Genomic DNA, 15,989 nt, shown 5'->3' with positions numbered 1-15,989 from the left:
AAGAACTCAAGAAACTAGACAACAACAACAACTAAAAGAACCAAATAATCCAATTTAAAGTGGGATGCAGGCCCAAACAGAGAATTTTCAATAGAGGAAACTCAAATGCTTGAGAACACTTAAAGGAATGGTCAACCTTCTTAGCCATCAGGGAAAAGCAAATCAAAATGACTTTGAGATTCCATCTTACACCTCTCAGAATGGCTAAGATTAAAAACACAAGTGACAGCACATGCTGGGGAGGATGTGAAAGAAGAGGAACCCTCCTCCATTGTTGGTGGGAGCACAAACTCATACAGCCATTGCGGCAACCGATATGGTGGTTCCTCAGGAAATTTCAAATAGCACTACTTCAAGACCCAGCTATACCCCTTTTGGGCATACGACTAAAAAGCAAAATTCTCGTGTGTTCACTCATATATGGAACTTAACATCAATATTTAGATTAATGTGCTTAGCTTGAAGTATGTGTAGACTCCAGGAAACTGGAAAAGGATCATTGGTGGTAGGCGGGAGGGGGAGAAAGATCTTAAAGAAGGGGAGAATAGTAGAACACAGATGACACAAAGAGGAAAGTGAGAATAATGGGGATGGAGGTTCAGGTGCAGAGAAGGATAGGAAAGTAGAGCAGAGAAGGGATAAGAAACACTAAGGAGCAATTGAAAAAGACATGGAAACCCAATATTTTATAAGATTTATACATAATTTTTAAAAATATCTATATAAAAAGTCTAACTGGAGTTACCCTACATAGAAGACCACGTTCTCCTTGAAGCCATAGGATACCTAATTAAAAACTCCAGCACCAAGTGTATACTACCACAAGTTGCTGGTCAGGAGTGTCCTGAAGACCCTCCAAAAGAATACAATCCATTGCCATTGCTCTTGTCTGTCCACCGGAACTTAAGATACTATTGCTAAAGATAACATACGCTTTGATCACATGATATTAAGAAATCAAATTGGAACTGATTGGAGTGTTGTTTGCCACTATTCCTGGGGAAATATTAACAAATACCACTTCAGTTCTTAATGTATTCATATTTGCTTTGAATATTTTTATATATGAAGAAATGATCACAGTTAAACGTGCCTTGTATGTATCAAGGATTGACCAATTAGTCCAGAAGTAATGTGGCTTATTTTCCCACCTTGTTTCTATTCCCTGTGCAGGCAGCTGCCATTTGAGGCAGTGCAGTACAGCCTTCAGGTGCTCTCTGCTCCAGTTCCTCCAGTCGGCAATGGGTGCTCATGGAGGACCAGCATTTGCTACATCCATTGTTAGCATCCTATAATACAAACACATCAAGCTTTCTCACACCCTGTAAAAGAACTGCTCATAACAACATTGGGAAAGCACTAGATCTCAGTGAGCTCTGTGCCCAGGATTCCTGTGCTCTTAAAATATAGAAACACATGGGAGCAGGGCCTATGGCCATTCCACACATGCTGAATGTCTGTAACAAGATCCAGTGTGCTTCTCTTGTGAAAGAAAGGGAAAATCTATGTGAAAATGTTGACAGTAAAAAGATGAGCGAGGAAGTTAAATCTGAAAAATTAAAAGATATATATATATTTGGATTGATGAAAGGATGAGTTCACAGAGCTCATTCCTGTTCCCCAACTGAAACCACAGCATCCTCAACACCCATGCTGCTTTTTTCATTGCCAAAGTGTGCCTAGGGTTATTTTCCCACTTAGACCCAGCATGAAGAAGCAGGACTTAACATCTGCCTGGTTATGGTAGAAATGGTCATTCCCTTGGGCAATGTCCAAGTGAGACTGTCAGAGCATGTCTAGCTTCTCCAAAGTTAACTATTTCAGAGTATTTTTGATGATTTGATAATAACAGACAAATCTATGGACTAGAGGAAGGAGTTCTCATGGTTCCTTTAGTACTTATTGAGGGGGGGAAAAACCTCCTGCAGGCCTCAGAAAGAAGGTTCAATCATACCCACGGATTACTCTGATGAAAAAAAAAATATGTGTGGTCATTTAAGAAATTATCTTGGTTCTGAAATTAGTAACTACAGTGCCTATAACAAACAGCTCTGCAGGCCAGATTAAAAGTTAAAAGCAAGGCCTCCAGCTGGGGGGTGGCATGACTGGCATCTGATGCTCCTTGAGCCTCTTCTGTCCCTTGCTGGCACTCTCCGGCAGCAATGAGGGGTGGGTAAGGGACCAGAGATGCTCCAAGAAGATTCGCACCGCTGAGATCTGACTTCATCACCATGGTGACTGGAAGACTGTCTCATCTTCCGACTCCTCCTGTTCTCCGTCTGTGCACTGTTTCTCCTAGATTTCATCGTGCTGCCTCTACCCGACCTCACCTGCCTCACTTCACTTGGTCATGCCCTCCTTCTGTGGTTGCTTAGCAACCATAGACCCTTACTCTCCCTTCTGCTAAGGTCCTAGCCATAATTCATGGTAGCTGCCTTATATGTGGAATACAATAAAAACTTTTGATTCCTGTTTCCCCAGTGAACTTCAAGAGAGTGGGTCACTTAAAGTTTCCCATTTTCCTGTGACTATCCTTAGCTTGCCCACTGTATTTCTTTTGCAAGGCAGATGTGAGCTTACTTTTATAACTGCCTGGCATATACCCTGAACCCAGTGAATAGCTTGAGCATTGCTCATCAGTTCTTACAATACTGAAGGAGGATCCAGGGCCACACCAGATGCCCTGGGCCCTGTCTTTACAAAATTACAAAAAAGAATTGTATTTTATGATGTTGTTGGCATAATTGTGAATTCAAACTGAATTACAAATATTGTTTTCTTCTAATTTTAAAAAAAATCAAAATGTTCCACCAGCCCCTCAAAGGCATATGTGAGGTTCTGTGTAGAAAAGAAGCCAGTCCCACAAGGGTCTCTATAACTATAATCCATATTTTTAGCGAATTCCATGTGGTTTACTGTTACAGCAAAATTTTACTATTTTACATTTTCCTTTTATAAATAGTGTGTTGAGTTTGTATGGACACTAAGCTCTAAAACAATAAATGTAATAGCTACCTGAAATGTTTAATGTTTGAACGTGAAATAAAAATATGATGGGATGATGGTGAAAATCGGAAGACGATGACCACGAATGAATGTTATTGTCATTCAGGAGCTAAGGCAAGAGGGATGGGAGGTTTGAGGCTAGCCTGAGCTATGCAACAAATCCATCCCTGTAGGTGCACAGATGAAGTCCTGAATTTGTATATTATTGACAGAAGAACAGCCATATCAAAGACCCTAATGTCTCAGATGCATGAGAATGTCAAAACCTTTCTCTAGTCCAAGTCTGATTATTTATGAAGAGTTGACCAGTGTATTCAATGATTATCAACCCCAGTTGTTTCCTTCTCCTGAACGGCTGCAGCCCGAGACTGCTCACCTACACAGACTCCAATCGAGATTAGCTAAGCCTGCCTCCTCCTTCAGCTGTGTATAATAGACTCGGTTTCTCAATTCAGATGCATAAGATAAACATGATGAATTCTGGGTTGCTGTTGGCGTCTGCATCAGAGCGCACAGTACACTTGATCCCAGGGTTGGTTGGTTTGTTTGTTTCATGTATGTCTGTTTTTTCTTCATTCTCCCATCGTCCCAGTCAGGTTTCCAGGACCATGCCGTGCAGCAAGATTGGTTTATTTGCAAACTCGGTTATGTAAGTATGTCTTTTTTTTTTTTTTTTTAATCCCAAGTATAGGAGTTTAGTTTGGGCTTTAGCTTATCCACAGCTGATAATTGTTTTATACAGGATGTAGTCTTTGCCAGCTGGTAACCGCCTGCCTCGTGTGGCATGGAGAGGGATGTGGTGGTCTAGGACTCTGAGGAAGATAAATAGGGGAGCTTGGAGAGAGAAGGTGTGGCATATGATGGTGGCGTGTGGCGAGTAGCTTTATGGAAAGACCAGAGAGATTGATGATGTGGTGGCTTGGAGCAGACAGATGGAGAGACACGGTTTCAGTGCAGTAGCTTGGAGGAGAATGTTGGCGCATTTGCTGTTGCTGGAGATTGGTATAGCCCCAATCATAAGAACCCATTGACCCCAAACAGCTAGGAGAAGTAAAGGGGTCTGTGGCACCTCTCCCCACTTACCTTCTATCTCCTTCCTGGGGTTGGGGGTTTGGAAGGAAGAGACTTTAAGGAACCCCAAATAACGCAAACTTTAAAAGCTAGTGCTGCAAAGATGGTCTTTAATAATGCTCCAGAGTAAGTAAAGGCAACTGGCAATGTCAACATATTGTAACATACTGATGAATCCAATTAATCAATGGCTATGATTCTAAAAAGTAAACCAATTTGACTCATTCAGTTGTTTATGTATATCTATTTCAGACACATCATTTAGGCTTCGGCACTTAGAGCCATGACAGTAACTAGTCCACAGGGGCTAGCAAATATACTGAACAGATGGACCTGAAATTACTATAAGATGAACTCAAACTGACCCATACATACCTACATATATTAGTTCTGGTTATCTCAAAGCTGGTTGCCTGAATTCAGGACCGTATGCCATGAAATATGGAAATTCATGACTGAATCTAGCCCATGAAGCCATCTATCTTCATTTGCTTATTAATACAGTTTTAGCAAAGTTTCCTGTACCTTTGCATTGAGAAAAAACATCTGACATAGGAAAGTTTTCCTGAAAGTTACAGGATAACATTCCTTAAGAAGGCAAAAGAAAAGCAAGCAACTGTCTAGAATCTTTCTGCTACATCCAAAAGATATTAAGTCACATATTGGTCTTCATTTTTTTTCCCTGAAATTATCGAAATAATCACTGCGTTAGTGGAACTGTAGTTTAACAGAATGGATTATGAGGCATGACATAGTACAAAGGGTATATTTTATTATTTCCTGTAAAAGAAATACATGCTCTTAGCTTAACGGAAGACCATATAAACTAGTATGAAATAATAGATGAAGTCTCTAGAGGAGAGTGCAGGATATTGTGTCTTGACATCCTTGTAATGTTTAGTTCAAGGGTTTTGTTGTTTTATGCAAATGAACACTACCGAAATTGTTTCTACCTTGTCTCTGCGCTACCACTGAACTAAACATAGTCTAACACCCTCTTCTTAAATTTTAAATTTAAATTATAGATCTTTTCTATCAGATCAGACTTACTTGTCTCATTGGTTTTGATGAGCATGTATCCCTGCCTGCCCTATGAAGTAAGAGCTTATCCCATTTTACTGGAGCAGCTATAAAAAGCATTGGATTTTTTTTTTTTTTTACTCAATTTTATTTTTGTGAAGAGTTTCTTCCTTTGGATGGTCATAAATTAATGTCTATCAAATAATGTTTTTCATTCTTCAGCTGACGTCTCCTGTGGACCTGAAAAGGCATGGGCAGAGGCATAGCATGTTGTGTGTTATCATGCATGGTTCTCAGTGATGGTGCGTGTAGAATCTGCCCATCCCTGCTTCTAGATCAGGGCTTTGGACTTCCTCACTTCGTCTGTGGCATGGAGGTTGGGGAAATCCTAGTCTCTCTCAGATGCAGCGTTCAGTCACACCACATAGATCTTTCTGCTCCACCCTCATCCCCACATCAAGAACACTCATGTAATCAGGGGCTGTGTCATTTTCCTAATTTTCTTCTCTGTCACACAAGCAAAAATAATCTATGGTCTCGTTAACTTTCACCCTGAGACTCAGTCTTATATGGAAAAATAATTCTTTGAGGGCATATGTACAATTCCCTTCTAATTCCCTCCTTCGAAGCCTAAGAATTTCCTACTCAACTGCACAAACTTCCAAACATTCTGTTTATGTCAGGGACTGGGCTTTTGAAAACAGAAAAGTGAACATTCTCTGTTTCATTCTTGTTTGCATTTGTCTGTGCCATGTGTCCCCTGAAGCAAGTCATCCAATGCACCCAGATGAAAGGAAATTCAAACCAAAAAATAAATGACATAAGAATTCTCTAACATGCTTGAGCCCTAATTATTATTGCTCATGTAGACATTTGTGTCTCTTTCATGTCTGTTATTGTTGTGAAAAGCTACAATGTATATTCCTGTTCTAAAAGCTTAAAATTTATGCTTGAATGTCGACAATGAAAACCCTGTCATGGGAATTCCTGGGACAAAGGCATTTTTCAGTATTGATAGATACCATCACCTTCCCCTCTACAACAGTTCTATTGTCTCCATCTTCCACAGCTTCATACACTTTTGTTTAACACCTAGTCTATATTTTCTCAGCTTGGTAACTGCAAACATCCTCACAGTTTATGATTTTTCATGTCTTCAATTATGAAGGTGACTGACTGTATTATCACAGATTCTCTAGCATTTTGTATTTTGTATTACTTATTGACATGTAAAACACTGTGATAAAGCATATTGAATGGAAATATATATACACATATATACATATATATGTATATATGTATATACAGTGATTTACTGATTAAGGACATAGATTATTTAGAATTTAAGGCAATTACTCTTGCTGCTTCATTGCTAACAATTGAATATGATGCAGAGATAAGAGGATGGAAAAATGAGTCTCTGAGACACAGCTAATGTTATTCTGTGATGCTATCACTGCATCTCCAAGCTGCAAACACAGAAATGGTTCTCATTACAATGGAATTTGTTTCGATGATCACATGACAGCAGCCATGTGAGACAGCTAGCACTGTCAGTGCATGTCCCTTGAGCATGTGCAATTATGCAAAGACTCCAGTGTCTAATTAGTACAATGGATTTGGGTCTCAATTCAAATTTTGCAAAGCCTCTGTTTCATGTGTGCTATGCTGTTACTGACTCAGACTTCCCAGGATAGAGTCTTCTTTCCATAAAGGATGCCACAAATAGAAGCTAAAAGGAGCATAAGAGTTTCAAGAAAAATAGATGAATCTAATTGTCAGCTATATGATCACAATCCTTAAGCAGGCATTGCAAACATCTAAAATAAGCTCTCTGTAAATTCTTTGCTCATTTGTTATATTTTCTATTTCATACTTACCTAGGTATCACTCAGTTTTCAGTTTCTTCCAGGTATAGGGAGAAAAAACCACTTGAAATCTGAATAACAACAAGTTATTCAGCCACCACTACCTTGATCATAATTGCTGCCATGCCCTAAAACTGCACTGTGAGCTGGAGGGCTTTGGACTAATGGTTGCCTCCCCATTTTGCAGTTGAAGCAGAACACTCAAAATGTCTTAGTTACCTTTCTGTTGCTGTGAGAAAACACCAGGTCCTGGGCAACTTCCAGAAGAAGGCGTTTATTGGCGTTCATGCTTCCAGAGGGATCCAGGTCAATAATGGGGAGGAAGTGTCACAGCAAGTAGGAGATAGCTTCAAATGCAAGTTCAGAGGGACTGACCTGAAAACGGGGTGACAAAGCAGTAGCTTTCAAAGCTGAGGTTGCCTTCTACAGTACTCCCTCCACTCAGGAGGCTGTCTCTTCAATGCTGACAGTTTTATCTATGTTTCCTGAAATATAACAGTGGGTGAGGCAGCCAGTTTTCTCAAATGTGGAGAAAGAGAGCGTATGAGATATGGCCTGGATCACTGATTCCTGGCTCCATATTTTAGCCAAGTTATTTCTTGATAGATTGATCCTCCATGAATCCCTTTCTGCTCCTTCTTGGGCAGGGGATGTCCATTCTACAACCTCATGACCACACCCATCATCATGTTTAGTCTCAGTCAAAAAGAGAACTTGGGAAATGCTTTTCTGTAAGAGGCAGGAATGGGAGATAGGTGTCAGGAGGAAGGGTTGGGATAAATTTTTTAGTCTTGAGATGGAATTCAGTTCATGTGTTGAAGTTAAACCTGTGTAACGGAGCACTCTGAAAACCAATCAAGAAAGCAGTCCTCATAAGGCACATACAATCGGACAGCCTTTCAGGATAGCCCTGTAACTTGCTCGGCACACCCCATAGGAAGAGGTCTTAACTACCAACTCTATCCTTCAAGATCAACTTTCTCTTGAGCACTGGGCTTGATAGTGAAGTCCCTTATTATCTTTGCCAGACGTAAATCTGAAATTTCATACAGAAATTTTAAGATGGGAAGAAAAATTCTCAGGGCATGTGGAAGGTTATTTTTTGTTTGTTTTGTTTTGTTTTGGAGACAGGGTTTCTCTGTGTAGCTTTGACTGCCCTGAACTTGTTTCGTAGATGAGGCTGGCCTCAAACTCACAGAAATCTGCCTGGATCTGCCTCCGTGAGAGCTGGGATTAAAGGCCTATGCCACCACACCAGACTTATCGGAAAATTTTACATTGAGGGCCTCCAACTTCATTTAATTCCTTCATTTTAAAATGTTGTTATCCATAGACAGAAGACAGCATGTTTACGATACACAGAAAAAAGAAACATTTTTGTTTACCTTATAACTTCAGCTAGACTTTAGAGGACAGATAGATTCCAACACTTACCATCAATCTTGTATTCCAATGTTGCCGTTGAATCAAATTTTATGGAAAGCATTTGTCATGGTGATAGCTAACATATTCATTGAACTTAGTACTGTGTCTGTCACTATGCCAATCTCTGCCTGCCCTAGTCATCCAGTTTTGAAATATCATTAAGAAGAAATTCGTATAAATTTCTACTTTCTAGGTGAAAATTAAAGGCCCACTAATTCCTGACATGGTCATGTGTCACTTAATTATGAGGATAAACTCTGAGAAGTGCTTTGTTAGGAAATTTTGTAGATACTCACATAAACGTGAGATGCAGTAGGCTGCTGGAGGCAAAAACTGCACTGTCCTGTGCCAACTTATTTGTCTAATAAAATTAATAACAAGTGAGGGTGGTGGAGAGAAATGGACATAGTAGTCATTTGTTCTCATTATTAAGTATCATATTCCTTACTTTTTGTCACTGTAACCAAATACTTGGCAGAAACAACTTCAATGGGTTAAAATTTTGGCTCGTGGCTGAAGAGAGGTCAGCTCTGGTTTCTTGACCACATGCTCTTAAGCAGAACATCATGGCTGCAGGAGTGTGTGGTGGCAGTTAGGCTTCATGTCTTGGCATAGAAGAGGCTAAGAGAAGGGGGATATAGGAAGGAGATGGGAAAGGGTGTAGGCCCAAGGCCCCCACTCCAGTGACTTGTTTCCTGCATCTTAATTTTGCCATCACCTTACAACATCATATTAAAAATCCACTGGAGTTAATTAACTAGGGGAGAACAATCATAATCTAATGGTTCTTGGACAGCAAATGAGGTGATTTACTAACGTCCTTGGTGTATCTCAGCACCAGAAGCTGAAAAAACCAACCATTCTACATATCATGTACTGTGCCTAACTGAATGTGCCACACGTTCATAGCACTGGCTGTGCTGTGAGGCTGTTTCCATCTGCATCAGCAGAGATACAGGGGCATTGTGTTGCAGTTTTATGTTACCATGACTACTCATCACTGGATTAGGACATTTTCAGTTCCACTGTAACTTATAGGACCACTATCCTTTCTGTGGTATATCTAATTGAGCAAAATGTTTTACAGTTCATGGCTATACACAGAATTTTACTTAGGATTTTTAATTTAAAAGCAGGGTCTCATCTATGCTGACATTCTCAAACTCTGTATCACTGAAGTGTTTACAGCAAATCAGTAGCCTTGCTTTGGATGATCTGTACGTGCTGTTCCTTCATCCTGGAATTACCTTTCTTTAAATGAGCACAAGATTTAAACTCTGGCTTATTTCAAGTCTCTGCTCAAATGTTCCTTTGCTAATAAAATAAGGTGTAGCCATCTGGTATAGAGTGTCTATACCTTGTGCTCATGTTTAATACTTCTGTTCTTTCACATGCTACAGAGGATGTATTGTCATCTTCTTCTATGCTGTATCTCTCTCTCAAGAAAAGCACGGGAGGGATTATATTTTCTTCAAGCCCTGACGGCTGGAAGAATGGGAAACTCTCCCTACCCTGTCGGCCTCAGGTTTCCTCCCCTGTGCAGAGCTCTGTGAGTTAAGGAGTCACTGTGGACACTGACAGTGAGAAGCGTGGAAGAACCATCTTCTCCCTTTTCATAAGCCCAACACTCCTTCCCAGCAGGTGACATTCAGCAAAGGCAAGTGTGTGACTCCAGCACTTACCAGTGTTTCTGAAATATAAAGTGTAATTAAATTATGTTGAGGTTGTGCTTTAATCAGTGGCAAATTTCATGAATATTCAAACAGTTCATTGTGAGGAAATGGGAAGAGATTTGAATATTGTCATTCTAGCTTCAAAAGAAATCCAGCAGAGGGTGCTAATGTTCTTTATGAAGAATAGCCACATATACATAGACACAAACACACACACACACACACACACACACACACACACACACACACACACCTTATATCAAAACCAAAAAAACTTTTAAAAAGACAAGCATTTTGATAAAATTTGTAGCTAATGACAGAATTTAAGTCAAAATTAAACACTTTTTATTTGGCTAGGAGCATGATCTTTATCCAAAGGCAAATTTAAGATGGCTATTGAGTATGACTCATCAAAAGAGCCATCATTCTAGATTCAGGCTGTATACTCAAAATGAACCAGAACTTTGAACACCTTTTCTGGTTCACATAGTCATGAGCAAGGTTTGAAAAGATGAAACCTCTATGAGCAAAGTAATTTTCAAATATCTTTTCACTTATATGATGAAGTTGTATGTTGAAGTCACCTATACTCAGTAATTTTCCCATCCCTGTGACCTGACAAATGAACGTCAGGAAAGAAGCGTGTGTTTGATGCATGGTTAGGAGGGGAAAGAGCACTGTGGCAGAGACAGTGTAAAGGCAGAAGCCTGAGGTAGCCATGCTGTGTCTGCAGTCAGCAAGCAGAACCACGAATGCTGATGCTTGCCAGCTTCGCCACTTTCCTCTCTTCATTCGCTCTGGGGTCCCTATCCATGTAATGGTGCCACCGTGTTCAGAGGGTTAGACCTCTCCAGAAACACCTCAAGACACACCCAGAGAGCTATCTCCCAGGTGCTTCAGATCCAGTCAGGCTGACATCCTCACAGTAGTTGTGGCAAAGACCTCTCTCATTTGTGTTAAACTGCACCCGAGTTTAACCAGAGTTGCTGTCTTAACAGTTCAGTTTTATTATCACTTTGAAGCCGGGCCGTCATGTGCACTGTGCATTTTCTGTGGACACAATGAGCACAAAGAGAGGGAGCTTTCTACTTCTGTGTCTAAGTGATTTTTCTTGGAATACAAATAAGAAAAGCTATGCAGACAGCAAAAGCTATTTTTGTATTCTGCTAGTAGCTGCTGGGCAGAGCAGATCTGAGAGGACGTGGATATTGTAGGGAGCTCCGTGGCAGGATTGTCTTAAGTGTGGTCCTTTCCAGATAGCAGTAGAACAGGGCTCTTCCTGAAAAGAGCCAATGTCTGCAGGACTTCTTTCAGGCAAACATTGACTCCCAACATGCTAACATGGAGGCGCTCAGGCAGCTGGAAGAGAAAAGGCAGAGGACTCTGAAGAAGATTTGGACAATTAAAATGCCTGCCTTACACTGGCGTCAGGCCTCACTTGGCAGTTGGCAAACCTCTCCTCTATCCTTCCTTACCAGACAATGCACTGCAGGAGACTGACATTTTCAAGGCTCCTTGCCTTTGCTATGAATTTGATTTAGCTCAGGGGAGATTCAAGCGGAGGCCTGGGGAGCAAGGAAAAGATAAAGCTAGGGTATCTCCTCCATTCCTCCCTGTTCCTCTCAGGCAGAGGCTGCAATGTCTCTGGGCTCTGATGATGCAAGATGAGGGCTGAGTACACCATATTTTGGTTCCCACAAGACACCCTGTGCCTGATTTCTAGTGCTAACCTCTCCCGAAATTCTCACTGTGGCTCCAGTTGGTAGTGACTTTCTAGCTTTGGCAGATTTCAGCCTTGTCTATCTTCAATGCTGTTATCTTGAACTTCTCCTCACAAGATGTGTGTGTGTGTGTGTGTGTGTGTGTGTGTGTGTGTGTGTGTGCGCGTTTGTGCGTGTGTGGGCACACACACAACTGCCTTTTTATTTAAGCAATTAATCATTTTTAAATTATTCTTTATTTCAGTGAGTTACAGTTTTCACTGTCAGATTTCCATCTTATTCTTTTCCTTTTTAATAATTTTTTTTTTTTGTAGACTGTGCTTGGTCTGTGTTATCTACCTCTTTGAACATTTTAGGATAATGATTTTTAAATCTGTAGCAGATAATTTATGGCATTCTTATTCTTTTTCACTTAATTTAATTTTTATTAATTAGTTCAATTTACATCTCAGTTGTAGGTCCCTCCCTCCTATTCAGAGTAGAGGAGCCCCCTTACCCAGACAACCCAGCTCAGCTAGTCACATGTGGCCTAGTAAGGCAATCCCATCAGGGGAAAGTGATCAAAAAGCAAGCATCAAAATCTGTGTTAAGAGCTATTTTCCACTCCTCTAACTAGTCGGCCCAAAAGAAGCCTAACATGCCCATCGGCTACTTTTATGTAGAGGACCTAGGTCCAGTCCATGCATGGTCCTTGGTTGGTGCTTCAGACTCTACAGGCCCCTGTGGACCCTGGTTAACTGGCTCTCTTGGTATTCTTTTGGAGCTTTTGTTATCTCTAGGTCCATTTATTCTTCCCCCCCTCTTTTCCAGTAGACTCTCTACTCTACACCCGATGTTTGGCTGTGAGTCTCAATATCTGTTTCAAACCTTTGCTTGGTGGAGCCTCTCAGAGGACAACTCTGGTAGGCTCTGTCTGCAATCACCTCAGAGTGTTGTTAATATTGATAGGGGTTGGCTCTCTTCCATGGGGTGGGTCTTAGGGTTGGGTCCAGCATTGGTTGAATATTCCCTCAATGTCTGCTATCTTTGTCCCCACAGGTCTTGTAGGCAGGGTAAGTTACAGGCTGAGGTTTTTGTGGGTGGGTTGGTGATCTCCTCCGTCCACTAGGAGTCTTCTCTAGATAAAGGGTGTTCTCATCAGTCTCCATGGTTCCTACTACTAGGAGTCTTAACTAGAGTCCCCCTCATATCCTCCCAGAGGCCTATTCTGACTTAGGTCTGCAGCTTGTCACAGAGATGCCCTCCCCCACTGTTTCTCCTTTCTCTGCAGGCCTTCTGCCTTCCCAATCCTGCTCTCCCCAGGTCTGCTCTCCTCGCTAGTTTCTCTCTGAGCTCCCTCTTCTGCCTTGTTTCTACTCTTCAACCACTACCTCTGTCTATTCTATTTCCCTTTCTGAGTGAGATTTATACATCCTCCTTTGGGTCCTCTTTTTACTTATCTTTTTGGGGTCTGTGCATTGTAGTATGTCTATCCTGTACTATAAGACTAAAATCTACTTATAAGTGAGTACATACCATGTGTGTCTTTCTAGGTCTCTGTTATCTCACTCAGGATGATATTTTCTAGTTCCATCCTGAAATTTTCATGATTTCGTTTTAATGGTTGAGTAGTATTCCATTGTGTACATTACCAGTTTCTTTATCCATTCTTCAGCTGATGAACATCTAGGTTGTTTCTGGTTTTTGGTTATAATGAATACAGCTGATATAAACATGGTTCAGCAAATGTCCTTGATATATGGTGAAGCATCTTGCAGGTGTATGTCAGGGAGTGGTGTGACTCGGTCTTGAAGTAGGGCTATTCCCAGTTTTCTAAGAAAGTGCCAGATTGATTTCCAAAATGGTTGTGTAAGTTTGCACTTCCACCAGAAATGGAAGTGTTTCACTTTCTCCATATCCTTGACAGCGTGTGTTGTCACTTGAGTTTTTTTAAATTTTTTATTTAACTTTTATTAATTACACTTTATTCATTTTGTATCTCCCTGTAGGCCCCTCCCTCCTTCCCTCCCGATCCCACCCTCTCTCCCCTTTCTGCATGCATGCCCCTCCCTAAGTCCACTGATAGGGGAGGTCCTCCTCTCCTTTTTTCTGATCTTAGTCTATCAGTTCTCATCAGAAGTGGCTGCACTGTCATCTTCTGTGGCCTGGTAAGGCTGCTCTCCCCTCAGGGGGAGGTGATCAAAGAGCAGGCCAATAAGATTATGTCAGAGGCAGACCCTCTTCCCATTATTATGTAACCCACTTGGACACTGAACTGCCATGGGCTACATCTGTGCAGGGGTTCTAGGTTATCTCCATGAATAGTCCTTGGTTGGAGTATGAGTCTCTGGGAAGTTCCCTGTGTTCAAATTTTCTGGTTCTGTTGCTCTCCTTGTGGAGTTCCTGTCCTCTTCAGCTCTTGCTATTTCCCACTTCTTACCTAAAATTCCATTCACTCTGCCCGACAATTGGCCATCAGGCTCAGCATCTGCTTTGATAGTCTGCAAGGCAGAGGCTTTCAGACGCCCTCTGTGGCAGGTTCCTACGTTGTTTCCTGTTTTCTTCTTCTTCTGATGTCCATCCTCTTTGCCTTTCAGGATGGGGATTGAACATTTTAGTTAGGGTCCTCTCTTTTGCTTAGTCTGTTTAGATGTACAGATTTTAGTGGGTTTATCCTATGTTGTATGTTTATATGAGTGAGTATATACCATGTGTATCTTTTTGCTTTTGGGACAACTTACTCAGGATGATCCTTTCCAGGTCCCACCATTTCCCTGCAAATTTCATGATTTCCTTATTTTTCATTGCTGAGTAATACTCCATTGTATAGATGTACCACAATTTCTGCATCCATTCTTCAGTTGAGGGGCATCTGGGCTGTTTCCAGCTTCTGGCTATTACAAATAAAGCTGCTACAAACATGGTTGAGCAAATGTCCTTTTTGTGTATTTGAGTCTCTTTTGAATATATGCCTAGGAGTGGTATGGCTGGATCTTGAGGAAGTGCTATTCCTAGTTGTCTGAGAAAGCGCCAGCCAGATTGCTTTCCAGAGTGGTTGTACAAGTTTACATTCCCACCAGCAGTGGAGAAGGGTTCCCTTTTCTCCACAACCTCTCTAGCATGTGTTGTCACTTGAGCTTTTGATCTTGACCATTCTGATGGGTGTAAGGTGAAATCTCAGGCTTGTTTTGATTTGTATTTCCCTAATGGCTAATGAGGTTGAGCCTTTCTTTAAATGCCTCTCTGCCATTCGATATTCCTCTACAGAGAGTTCTCTGTTTAGCTCTATTCCCCATTTTTTAAGTGGATTACTTGGTTTGCTGCTTTTCAGCTTGTTTAGTTCTTAATATATACTGGATATGAGTCCTCTGTCAGATAAAGGGTTGGTGAAGATTCTTTCCCAATCTGTAGGCAGTCACTTTGTTTTGATGATGGTGTCCTTTGCTTTACAGAAGCTTTTCATTTTCATGAGGTCCCATTTATTGATTGTTGCTCTTAGAGCCTGTGCTGTTGGTGTTCTGTTCAGGAAGTTTTCTCCTGTACCAATGAGTTCTAGGGTATTCCCCACTTTTTTTTTCTAGCCGATTTAATGTGTCTGGTTTTATGTTGAGGTCTTTCATCCAGTTGGACTTCAGTTTTGTGCAGGGTGATAAGTATGGATCTATTTTCATTTTTCTACATGTAGACATCCAGTTGGACCAGCACCATTTGTTGAAGATTCTATCATTTTTCCATTGTATGGTTTTGGCATCTTTGTCAAAAATTAGGTGTCCGTAAGTATGTGGGTTTATTTCTGGGTCTTCTGTTCAGTTCCATTGATCCACCATTCTGTTTCTATGCCAGTACCATGCAGTTTTTATAACTGTTGCTCTATAGTACAGCTTGAGATCAGGGATGGAGATACCTCCAGAAGATCTTTTATTGTAAAGGATTGTTTTAGCAATTCTGGGTTTCTTCAGCAAAGTGGCCGGATACAAAATTAACTCAAAAAAAAAAAATCAGTAGCCCTCCTGTATACAAAAGACAAAAGGGCTGAGAAAGAAATTAGGGAAACAACACTCTTCACAATAGCCACAAATGACATAAAGTACCTTGGTGTAACCCTAACAAAGCAAGTCAAAGACTTGTATGAAAAACATTTCAAGTCTCTGAAGAAAGAATTAGAAGAAGATATGAGAAGATGGAAAGATCTCCCATGCTCATGGCTTGGCAGGATTAACATAGTA

The sequence above is a fragment of the Psammomys obesus genome, unplaced genomic scaffold (genome assembly GCF_907164565.1).
Source record: "Psammomys obesus unplaced genomic scaffold, mPsaObe1.curated_primary_1811, whole genome shotgun sequence".
NCBI lineage: Eukaryota > Metazoa > Chordata > Mammalia > Rodentia > Muridae > Psammomys > Psammomys obesus.
This window is presented reverse-complemented; position numbering follows the sequence as displayed.